Source organism: Chamaea fasciata, unplaced genomic scaffold, assembly GCF_029207755.1.
Source record: "Chamaea fasciata isolate MVZ Bird 193981 ecotype frontalis unplaced genomic scaffold, bChaFas1.0.hap1 SCAF_4, whole genome shotgun sequence".
NCBI classification, from domain to species: Eukaryota; Metazoa; Chordata; class Aves; order Passeriformes; family Sylviidae; genus Chamaea; species Chamaea fasciata.
In genome coordinates this window covers 73,270,642-73,283,341 of record NW_027094089.1, presented here as the reverse complement: position 1 = coordinate 73,283,341, position 12,700 = coordinate 73,270,642, and the positions used below count along the sequence as shown (strand labels likewise).

The following is a 12,700-nucleotide window of genomic DNA, read 5'->3' as shown; positions in this document are numbered from 1 at the left end:
GGCACAGAAATCCCATCAATGACTAATGAGTTGTGGGTTAAGGTGGACGTACCTTGCTGAGAAGTCACTGTAGTATTCTCGACCCGTGCTGCCTGCCATAAAATTTTAATGCTGCTTCTGACATATTTATGAAATACCTCACCTAGTCTTTGCAGGATGACAAAAAGATTTACATCTGCAATTACTGCAAGCACATAGGTTTTAGCTATGCACTTTAAACTTTTGTACACAAAGGTATTTAACTTTAATACAACAAAGGTAGGTGGTGCCACAGAGCAACCACATTGGAACTGCATTAGGAGAGATTTATTTCTCTATACGGGAGGACAATTGCCCAACTCATCTGAATATAAGATGGCATTGCAATTAATTGCAATGAGGGGTCTTTCCCTTCCCTCTCTCAGCTGCCCCTATAGAGTAATCTCCCCTCTCCACCAGCCACTGCCATGCAGACTCTTGGGATCCCAGGTGGACCTAGTAGCAAGAAGCTGCACTGCCAACAGTGATATCAAGATCAGCAAGCCACACTTGGCCATGTGCGGAGCCTCAGTACCAGTGCTGCCAGATATGGGGCTGGGAACACTCTGCTGCTCTGTCCAGGGCACCTGCAGGTGCTCATACCAGACTGTCTCTCTTTAAGCCCGGTCTGTGGGGCTGCGGCAACTCTCTCAAAGCCCCCTTTCACCCTGTACAGAGTACAGATGAGTGGCAAAAGGTGGATGAAGGACACAGAGAGAATGCAGGACACTGAGCACACAAAGAAGCAGGGTAGATGGGGGTCACCGAGCAGACAAGAGGCATGTAGCAGACGAGCAGCAGAGTGGATAAGTGGCACAGAGTGGACCAGTGGCACAGGATGGACAACGGTCGTGGAGCAGACAAGCAGCACAGGGGATCCATCCATGCAGAATGTTACTCCATGCCTATGTGCCTAGGCACTCCTGACCTGTGCAGAAGTAGCCCCCTAGCACATCAGGGCAGGCACCATTTCACCTTCTTTGCTCCAGACTGACCAGCTTGGTAGTGCAACTGGGATGAAAGGGTAAACAACTGGCTCCGAAAAAGTAAGTTTAGCAATATGGTTTCATCCCAAATTGGTGTAAAAGCAGAAATATTGCACTTGGTTCAGGTGAAAACATTCCACTTCATGCTTCATCCTGACCTGAGCCTTTTCTGTAATTTCAACCTTCATAATGACACTGCAATGTATGGTTACTTCGAGGAAACAAATAATTTAGCTCATAGCAGAAGAAGATACGTGGTTACAAGCCATAGTAACATAGACTGTAAATATTGTAAAGCCTGGAAATTAAGCATTTTGGTAGCTTGATACATGCACATTGGTGCTGACATGGAGGCTGTCTTCAGTTATATTTCAATGCAGGTGTGGGAACATGGGCAGAAAAGCATCTGCATTAACTGAGGGAACATCCTCTCACATCAGCGCAGTCTCGGGCATTCCTCTGGTGCCCCAGTCCTTGGTGGCTGTGTCAGACCCCATCATGGACTGGCCATGGCTCACCTGGCACTGGGACAGCAGCTCCCGGGGAGGGCCAAGTCCTGCCCTTTCTGCCAAGGTAGCAAGCACTTTTGATAGATGGAAAAGTCTCTTGTTTTCACCCCACTGCATGGATGAGCTCTGCAAGCTGACCCACATCGAATCTCAGCATCTCAGCTATTCTGCATGACCAGGTTTCCAGCTGGACTGCAGGCTTTATCCACCCCCAGACTGGGACTTTAGCACACTAGCAGGGTCTGCTTTCCCCACTCTGTTATTGTGGGGAGCTTGTGCAAGCTGTGAAATACAGACACAAATCTGCAGAAGAGATGATGTCAGGTCTTCTTTCTGACACCAGAGATGATGCAAATGAATGCCTGAGTTACAGAAGACAGATAGTTTCTCATTTAATTTCCACCGCACGGCTTTGGTTCTGCACCACATCCACATTACAGTTATCCTTTAAATGCAGAAAAAAATCTCGTCAGCCAATCTCAGGCCTCTGGGAATGTGGCAGCTCCCTCCTCTGGCATAACGGATGGAACATTTGGGGGGCAAATGTTTTGTAGCCTAAGCCATTTCCAAATAATGTCTGCAGCTGCTCTGCCTGACTTGATCCTGCTGAATCAGCAAAAAATGGTGCCAAGGAAGTGAAAACACAGGTGGGGAAGGGATGACAGACAAAGAGTCTCCTCTCACAAACAAGTTGTTGCTTGAGGACATCATGGCTTGTCATGGCACATGCCCTAGGGGACCCATGGCTCCCAACAGCCCAGTGCACACCTCACCTGGACCAGGTTCCTCATTGACTCCTGGCATTGTGTTTCCTGACTTTAGTAAATGTGGAGGAATCAAAGACAAGCTAGCCCGAGCTAAGAGGGTTCCTTCACCCTGAAGAAGGCTGGTAGGAGAAAAAGATGGGGCCACACCAACACCCTGTGCCTACACGTCCAACAGACAAAGCAAGCAGGCCTTCTCCCACATGGGCACTGTTTGTCTCACCATGGAGTCTGTGCACACCTCTCCACATGAGTAAAACATCCACGTTAAAACAGAAATTACTTGTGACAAACTGTTGGTGGAGTAAAGCACCCAAGACTGACAGGATTTAATGCATCTGCTGCTGAAAAAACATCAAGTCAGTACAAGAGTGTTGTTTTTAGTCTTTTTGTGTAGGAATTGAGGAGGTGACATTTAACCTTCCCAGTTTACTCTACAGTCAGTGCAGAGTCTTGTCCCAAACCTGCTGAGGTCATAAGAGACAGATGACTCATTCTCATCTGAAGTGTTCCAGTGCCATATTTGCTGACAGAAACAAATGAACACATATTTCTTTCTGGAGACTTCTCACTTCTCCATGCAGACTGTCCCTCTTCTCCAGGCTCAGAACACACACCCCATGAGTTGGAGACACATCCTCAAATTCCTAGCTCCCGCATCCCCTGTCCAGGGGTTCAAACCTGCCTCACATAGCTGACCACGCAATAGTTTTCCAACACAAATGGATAGCCTCTGCTTTAAACTGTGTTTTCAGAGGAAATTTCTGCTGATTCTTCTGGGGCAGTTCTTGTATTGAGATTGTGGGGGTCTTCAGAGAAGACTAAAGAAGCTAAGCACTTTCCTTCATTTTTACTACAGTATGTCATTTTGATTAACAGTTCTCACTTAATTTTGCTTTCTTTCTGTTACCCCATTTAATTTCTTTTGCACCGATCACATTATATTGAATTGCACAGCACTGCAATTTATTGTACTGTCTAAGCATTTTCACTTGCTTTGATAGTCTCAAGAAATCTAGAAAATCTTGGGAAGCTAATACTTTATTATTGAAGTATTTAATTTCAATTTGTGCCATAGGCATCAGTTCTGAGAACTGGAGTTTACCACAGGGCAGATGTTCTATATTCAAACAGTCTTAACTGCAAGTAAACCTTCCCCAGCAACAATCATAAAGAAGTCAAACCTTCCATCTCAGAAAATAAGTCCAGCAGGTAGCAAAAAGACTGAATTCATGAACAACAGCCTGCAGGAGAATGGCTGCAAAGTCCCCCAAAACCTCTACCGGGGTCATCCTCCCATGGCAGAAGGGAGTGCTCAGGGTGCTGGGGATGGTTGGGTTCAGGATCTAGTCTGCAGCATTCCCTTGGCCACAAAAATGCTGGAAGCAGGAGACTTCCCTCTTATTGCAGGACAACTTCTTGACACCTTGAAGCTGGGCAGATATTGAACCCCTGTCACCCTGAGCTAGGCACATCACTCAGGGCATACAGAAACCCTGTCTGGGGATGGCATATGAGAAGCCCCCTCTAAAACAAGAATCTCAGCAAGAGGTGAATCTCAGCAGCAGGTGGGCTAGCCAGGATCTAATGCTCAGAAGGAAAGAAAATGCATCATCCCTACCCTCACCACATGGAAGCACTGGACAGTTGGGCTGTCAAGCTCAGATGTGATGGAAACACAGACTTTACCCTCCCCATCACTGTTATCAGCTGCCATGCTATGAGGTATAGGAGGAAAAGAGCAGCCATATCACACTCTTGCTTATGGACACATCGAGCCATGAAGTGCTTTCCACTCTGCTTACTTTGGGGATCTTGGCAGTTGCTCATTGTCAAACACAATTTGTCTGGAAACTACCTGATTGATTTGAGGGCTGGTCTGGCTGCTCCACATACCCCACACGAAAGGTCATCTGATGCCTGAGCCACAGCTGGCAGCCCTAACAGATGCTGGCCGCTTTGCAGGGCTCAAAGCTCCAACAACTTTGAACATGTTCTCAACCACGACACTTTTGTAATCTCCAATTTCTTTAAACTCAGTGTGCTGATGTAGCACAAAGAAGACTACAGCATGAAAAACAGAATGCTCAGAAATTATAATACCTGTGTTGTGTGCTCTTACATGGCTAATTCTCTCCTCTGAGAAACCACACTATGTGCAAGGTGATTGAGCTCGGCCCTGCAAGTCCAGGTCAGCTCTTGCTGTTCCTTCCTTGCTCATAGGCAATTTTGTATGAGGCTTAGAACACTGGGCACTTGAATCACAGAACCACAGAATAACAGAATGGTTTGGGTTGCATGGAACCTTAAAGTCCATGTAGTCCCAACACCTGCCATGGGACTACAACATGCACTATACTATTCCACTATCCTAGGTTTCTCCAAGCCCCTCCAACCTGGCCTTGAGCACTTCCAGGTATGTGGCAGCCACAGTTCTCTGGGCAACCTGTTCAATGTCTTGCCGCTCTCATAGCTCTGCTACACTGATCCAAACCAGAACCTTCCAAAATCAGAACTAATGTAGGTCTGTCTCAAACTAATGTAGGTCTGTCTCATGGCTTTCTAATTACAGTTCTCTTGTCCTTATTGCGTTCTCACCAAAGGACAGCTGTCTGTAATGAAGAAACAAGAGCAAACAGGAGTGTGCACCCATGAAATGCAGAGGATGCAGCAGTGTGCCTCACCCTTACCTTGCCACATCTGGCTGGACACCAAGCTGTCACAGCCAGCACACTGCGGGTGCATCACCTGGGCAGCTAGTGTCACTGCTGTCTTTCAGAGCCAGCAGAACAATCCAGGGATGCAGGAAAGAGCCCTGTGCCACCAGCTGCATGCCTCTCTCTATCTCTCCTCCTATCTTCAGGGACCATGGGCAGATAAGGCGCAGCAGCATTCACTGTCCAGAGGACCATCCTCTTCAGTGATGCTCCATGAGCTTTGTAGCCACAGAAAACCCGGGAGTCTTGGCTAAGGCACCAGAAGAAATTACCACACGCCCTGGTTTCTATCCCCCAATACTAAAAACCCCAACCTCAACACACTTTGATCCAAAGAGCGGCTTAACTTGAACACTGGTATCTGAACAGAGCACTCCCCTATCCCAAGGGCAGCATCACTCAAGCTGCTGGAGCCCCAAACCCTGGCACCATCCAGGGGTGGGGAGGGGACAGTTTTGGCATGGAGGTCTGGCTGGAAGATGCACCCCAACCCACAGCCCCCGGTGTCACCACTGCTGGCTGACGAGATAGATGGATTTGACTGAAGGTAGCCAAACTGTCACTCAGGAGGTGCCCCCTCGGTACTCTTCTGGCTGGATCTACTGGAGGATGGGCTTGCCTGAGCCCCTCCTGTCAGGGATTTCAAAGGGAACAAGCAGCTGAATGCGGATCTGACAGCTCGGCCGAATTAGGGCTATTTGCATGCTAATTTCTACCGTGCTTAACTCACTGGCAGACCCAGAGCGAGAGGCAGCCTCTGCATGTTTGGAACAATGCTTGACTGATCTAGCTGCGTTAACGAGCAAATTATGGTAATTTTGTTATTACAAATGCATAGAAATTTCCAAAGAGTGGAGCAATACAATATGTTTTCTCTCCTCCTCCTCACTCCTAAATACGGACCTCTTTGTTTATACACACTTCACCTTGCTTACTTATGTTTAGATATGCACAATGTCTCACCTCGACAGGAGGAGGCAGAAATTATGGACAGAGCAGAGAGGGCCAGCAAAGCAGAGCAGTCTGCCTTTTCCACGCGTGGGACACTGCAGACTACATCCTTAGCTGGAGTAAAGAGTGGAGGGCCCAACTGACCCCAGGTGAAGGGAAGGTGGATAAGTAGATCCAAGGGCTGTAGGCTTTCCAGCATTTCATCTTCCTGCCCTCTTCAGTATAATTTCTAAGTCAATTCAATGAAATAATATGTGACAACATCATATTGAAAACAAGATAGGTTTTATCTATATTCTGTGAAAGCATGGTAATTACATTCCTGACACATGAGAACCAAAACGTTTCTCTCGACTCCAAAGATTCTGGCAGACCCTCATTCAAAATGTACACGAGCAGAGGGTAAACATATACCATTTACCTAACTGCTTCATTATTAATTAAGGGAATAATTTGTCAGCTGGTTTGTAATTTGCCCCAAGATATATGTGATGGTGCATCACCTACTCCATCATAGGTGATGAAACTTCTCTGGGATTTGTCTTCTAAGACTATAAAAGGGTGGGGAGACATTTTTGTGGAACAGCCCCAGACTTGGGGGAAAATGCAAAAAATCTGCTTAATCAGAGAAGGCCACGTCAGCACTTGTCCTTTGGTAGCAGGTCTTCTGACTGTGGCATTGAAGCCTTGGATGTTTTTGTGTGCATCTTCAGGGGCTGAAATTGTCTTTGGGGTGCACCAGGGGACATTTGGGTATGGGTTTGAGCTGCATGAGCTGTCAAAAGGGCACAGGTGCCTATAACCCAAACACACATACCCATTCCAGCCACAACAGCAGCATGAAGCAGACAGAACAGATGGCACACTTGGGAGTTACTTCCAGGCTCTGAGGAGGTACTTTGCAAAACTTCCTGCTTCACCAACGAATTGTTAAGGTTTATTCCTCATTTGCTTTAGGTCCATCTAGCATAAAGGGCCAGAATCCCCTTTCACTGTCACTGGCCAAAATAATGTCAGTGTTCAAGTAACCAAGCAGTTCCAGCATTATGCTGTACAACAGAGGAGGACCTGGTTCACTGATGCCCTCTGACATCCCACACACTTCAATGTGGTTTCTTTGCCCCTGGTTTTAGGCATTTTATCTCTCAGTTGCTTCTCTTACATTTCCTAAATTTTGTCATGAGATTACAACATGCTGTTGTATGTTGTACATACAAACTTTGGCAAAGGTAGAGGCAGAACAAAAAATAGTAACTAAAAGAAAAAATCTATGAATAAAGTCTTCAGTGTGCCACTTGATCCAAATTCCACCAGTCTCTACAGATTGGATCCTGGTAGTCCCACTCATCCAAATGTCTCCCTCCTAATCCCTCCATCACACGAGGCTGGCACTCTGGCTGCCTGAACCCCTTGCTGCAGGCTGGGTGCCAGTGGACTGAGGGAGGGTTCTATCCCTTGCAGACTCAGTGTGAGGGATAGCCCCATCAAGAAGAAGTCACACAACCTTAACTGCTGTTCAGCATCAATACCTGCCAGCCACAATGAAAAAATGCATTTGAAAACCACATGTTTTGTTTGCAACATCATCTCCTTCCCCTTCACATGTTAGAACAAGCATCTTCTAGATAAAAGATTGCTAATGACAGTGTTGCTATTTTTTATGCCTTTCTTTTCAAAGCCCAGTTTTGAATGTCAGTGTTTTCAGGTCCCTTTAGTCAGGTAATTGCACATAGACTTCTTATAAAGGAAATTCATTTGTTCAGGGTCACTGCATGGTTTTTCATTAAAAACAAATTACCGGTGTTCAGAAAGGACATCTGGGTTTCAAGAGTCCCATTAATGACTATATTCTCAGCATCACTATTCTGGAGAGTCTACCCTTTCCTGTCACCCAGCATGCAGAGCCTGCCAGGAGAGGAGAGGATGGGGTGAACAGCAGCCCTGGGGAGGGGAAAAGGGGTGGCAGAGCAGGGGCTTCCACCCTGGAGATGGGAAGAAGGAACGGAGAGAGGGGACAGAAACTGAGGGGAAACAGGGGTCGCTGTCCCAGCAATTCTAACACAAGAACAGGAAAAAAGATTTAAGTGAGTTATCATGGCTACTTGCATATGACCTGTGTCCAGCTCAGCTGCAGGATTATAAGCATGATGGCAAGGGCACACACATGCTGGTGGACACGGGTATGGTTTGTCCAAACCCCTGTCTCAGCAATGAAATTGCTGCAAGTCCCTCTGCCCCAGCACTGTCAGGACTCAGATGGGATGCAGCTTCTGGGATGGGTTGCTTGGAGCAGGCACACATACTGTAGGTCTTGCACCACTCCTCATGTTTCCCCTCTGTCTCCTTGCTGATGGCCACCATCTGCCCCACACATGGGAGAACACTGACCTTCAGATACATCTTGGGAGCAGACCCATGGACACAAGTAGTGATCTGTGAGAGACCTGAGCTGGGGCTGGAAACAGGCTGGTGGTTGGTGAAGCTAAGAAAGATCAAGAAAAGACTCTAGGCAAACAGCACTGATCCCTGTCACCATGCCAGCTCCAGTCAGCAGGGGAGCAGAGCCCATTAAAGAGGAGGAGTAGCACTGGAGAGAAGGCCCAGCTTTCCAGAGGTGAGAGAAATACAGCAATTGTATGATCTCTGTGACCAGCCAACAGCTGCTTCAGGGCCTGCACTTCCATTCAAACGCTTCACCTCAGGAAAGGGCTCTGAGGCCCCCACACTGGCCACAGAGCAAAATCCCTGCAAATATTGCATTTCCCAGTGTGCAGTTTGCTTCTCCTGAGCTACCAAAGCAAAGTGTGAGTCAGTAAAAGGAGTAGAGGAGGCAGAAACTGTAAGCAGAAGACAGCACCATCTTTATCCAAAAAAGCAAACAGCCCTAGACCACATGTCTGTAATGGAGCAAGCACAGCCAGGTGGCACAAGGCTTCACGTTGTGAGTACATGACGGGGTGGAGAAGATGCAATTTGCTCCTGCCTGCTCCTCCCCAGAGATTTTCCCCAAGAAAGGAAAGGCTGCTGGGGAAACAGTACTCCACATTTTCGAAGCAACAGCATCTTACTGGCACAGTAAGTGTGAAAAAATAGTAACAATAGTACCAAATTATTGGGGATAATTTCTGCATAGAGCATCCCAGTAACCTGTGGGATCCTGTGCCCTGAGATGGTGCTGAAGCCCTGAATCAAGTAGGAACCAACAATGGATGAAAGCCTTAAACAGATAATGAAAATATACAGGGAGCTGCAGTAGACAAAATGAACATTTACAAGGAATATAATCTTCCACTCTTCAAGGCATCAACCACCAGACAATGAGGGTTAAAGAGAAGTGTTCATTCTGTGCAAGCTGCTCCAGGTGCTTCTATGTCCCCTTCCCCAGGTGAGGTTGATGGCTGTTCCTTGGATCCTGTGGCTTCCCATGACATACCACATGATAGAGTCAATGTTGCTGCATGTCCAGGAATATTTACCAATAGCCACCAATCTTATGTCGGGTCTACCCACCTTCCTTCTGTCATTAATAGTCTCCCAGAGGAAAAGGTGAGTCAGGCATGGGACACGGAGCACAGGCAAACAGGATACCAAGCCAGGGGCTTTAAGAAGGTGCCACTGGACTGCTGCAGGGTGAGCCCATGGTCACAGGATGGAAGAAGAATGTGGAAAGTGATTTTTCCCAGTCCCTGTGCAGGCATTAGGATCTTCCCTATGACACAAAAGATGTCTATAGGGTTCTCTCCAGCCTCAAAGTGTGATTCACAGCTCAATCATTTAATGGTAACTGGGGTCTAAAGCAGAAGTGTCTCTTCTGCATGGACTGCTGGCATCACTCTTTTACAGAGAGGGGCCTGACCTCCCTCTGTTAACAGCTTCCTGACTCCATCCCTACTCATAGTATCAGGCAGAAGCATATGAATTTCTGCAGCACATTTCCAGCAGTGCCTCAGCTGAAACACTGAGTCATGGAATGACCAGTCATTTCAGGATGGAAAGGCCTTCAGAGGGTCTCAAGACCCTTCTCAGTGCAGGATCAGCAATAAGGCCAGGGCAGAATACTCAGGGCTTCACCGAATGTGGCCTTGAAAACCCTCAAGCATGGAGACTGCTAAACAACCTGTTCCACCACTGTGCCCATCTCTTGGGAGAAAAGTTTGGAGACTTTTGTCATACCCAGTTGCATCTTGCTTGTTTCGACTTCCGCCAATTATTTCTTTGTGTTAAAGGGGCCCAAACCAGTACTTATTCCCATTGTGAGTCCATAAGTTCCAAGTGAGGGGGAATAACTCCTTCCCTCCAATTCATGCCCAGGATGATGCTGACCATTCTCAAGACTAGTGCAGATGGCAGACTGATGCTTTCAGTCTGCCTCATCCCTGGAGCCCTCCAGGAACGAAACAGTCTTCAGCCTGTTTTGTTGCAAAGTGGTCCTTATCCTGGTGCAGCATCTTTTGGTTTGCCCTCACTGGGTTTCATGCTCCTCCTCAGCCTGTCTGTGTGCCTCCACACTGCCCTGCTCTGGAGCCTACTGCTGGCATCATGCAGGTTGGCATCCTCTGAACACCTGATAAGCTGGGCTCTCTTCTAGTTGTGGATGAAGCTGTGAACCAAGAGAGACCTCTAACCATGCCCTGCAGCTCTATGTGTGGCACCAACACACACCTGGAGTGTGACATTAGGCACTACCTCTGAGCCTGACCACCCAGCCAGGTGTTTTCCCACCTGCCTACCCATCTGTCCCCACCGTGGCATTTCACTTGTGCCCTGTGGCATCAGAGCACTGTGGGTGCTGGCACCTCAGCACAGCTCAGACAGCTCCCCTCCAGTCATTTCTACAGGGTGATAGGCACCAAAAGGCAGGAGAAGCTTGCAGGGACAACAGCCTGCAGCAGAAACACATTCATGGGAGCCTCGAGCAATGCCAGCTGTCATTCCCTAAAGCTGCAGACTGAAATCAAACCATGTGCTTGCTTGTTTGGTTCTTTCAGAGAAAAGCATTTGAATAGTTTATTCTCTGCCATGGCAGACAAGACACATAAAAATGGAAATTCACTGCTGATATGCAAGTCCCTTGTTTTGCAGGAAAGAAAGGAAATGTGCAATTTTGAGCATGTGTTTGAACAAGTCATGGAGATGCAGCAGAGACAGGTTTCTATGTACGTCCCTGCCTGTGGGAGAGATAAGGAAGAACCTGGGGCTGGCGGGAAGCAAAAGCGCTCCTGTTAGGATGAGCAGTGGCAGGGTGGGGGCTGGAGAAAAGATAAGGACAGAATGAGGCTGAATCCACAGATCTTGCAAATGCAATGGATTGTGAATGTCTCCTGTGACCCATAGGCAAGCTACAGACCCCAGCAGGCGTGGGACAAACACCCACCCTGGTAAGGGCTGGGTTTACTCACATCAGCAGGGGCAATGGCAGTAGCAACAAGCATGCAACAAAACACTGCTTATGTGTTATCATGTATACATTTCTCCCATGTCTCCAACCACTTAACTCACACAATTGCTTAATTACAAGCAGAAATTCATGGCTAATGATTAAAAATCTTATCAAGGAAGCACATTTCTAGCAAAGGCTCCAAAAACTGGAACAAGGCAGAGGCAAGGTTGTGAGATGAATTCCTGAGTGCTGGCACAACAAACACATGCCTGTGCTCGGGCATGATATTTTGGTCATTTTGGAACAAGTAGGGATGTGCCGATGGTAGCAGACTGGGTCTGTCACCTGCCTTACTGTCAGCCCCTCAGGGACCGTGGTGCTTACCCTAGCAAGGCTCTAAAACTGATCCTGCAAAGGACAGGAGTCAAAGAAGGATTGAGAAGGCATTTTGGATGCTAGTTAGCAAATTCTCACTTAAATGAGACGGAGAACCTACAGGAATTGCAGCTGACCTTCACACTAGCTGGAGCAGAAGGTTGTTATTAAAGGAACCAGTGAGAGGAACAGTGCAGTTATTCAATATAATGGGTCACACAAGCCTATATGTAGTTAAAAATAAAATCTATTACCTGGGAAAATCAGTTCAGATGACTCTACATCACTGAACCTACACTGCACCACCTCTGGCTGAGCACCATTAAGACCCACATCCTGCAACTCTACCTACCCACCCTAGCAGCTGCACCCAAAGAACTGGTAGCTCCCCAGAAAAGACAGGAGTGCTGTGGTCTCACCACCCCTTTATGCCAGCACCCAGCACCATCCTACTCAGAACTGCACGAGGATCTGCAGCCAACAGTGCTGAAGGCTGGAATCAGTGTGGTGACACACCTGCAGAACCTGCTCTGCCTGCCCCAGAAACCTGCACAACCTCTGCTTCTGCTGCCACACAGGCAAGCAGTAGCCACCACATGGCTCATGCCACCTGGCATTTCTGACTGTGAGGTTCCAAAATGGGAAGGAAATTACAGAAGTATAGTGTCCTGGGAACAACTTGGTGTACCCATGAGTCAGGTTTGCATGGAGAAGTCTGAGGTCAGGACATGTCCAGCCCCCAGGGCCAATAACCTCACTGCTGGGGCAGCCGTGGCTGGGAGAAAGCAGGTCAGTTAGAGCAAAATCTGAGTCAGGTGAGTAGAGCCTGGCACAGCCCAATATGGAGCAATCTCCAGGCTCCACAGAAGGGAGGCTGGGAGCTCCTTCAGCATTTCAGTGCCAACACTTTGCTTTGGCACTCTGCAGGTTATGCAGCCTCCTGTGCTGGGGAACCTGGTCCTACTTCACTCAGGATCACTCCACACCTACCCTTCAGCAC

At 47.7% G+C, this 12,700-nt stretch overlaps 1 protein-coding gene across 2 annotated transcripts in view; it reads right to left on the bottom strand.

Moving 5' to 3' along the window:
- The window catches only part of PAX5 (paired box 5), a 131,331-nt gene that overhangs the window by 18,522 nt on the left and 100,109 nt on the right, over positions 1–12,700 (bottom strand). The gene's annotated exons all lie outside the window — the stretch shown is intronic.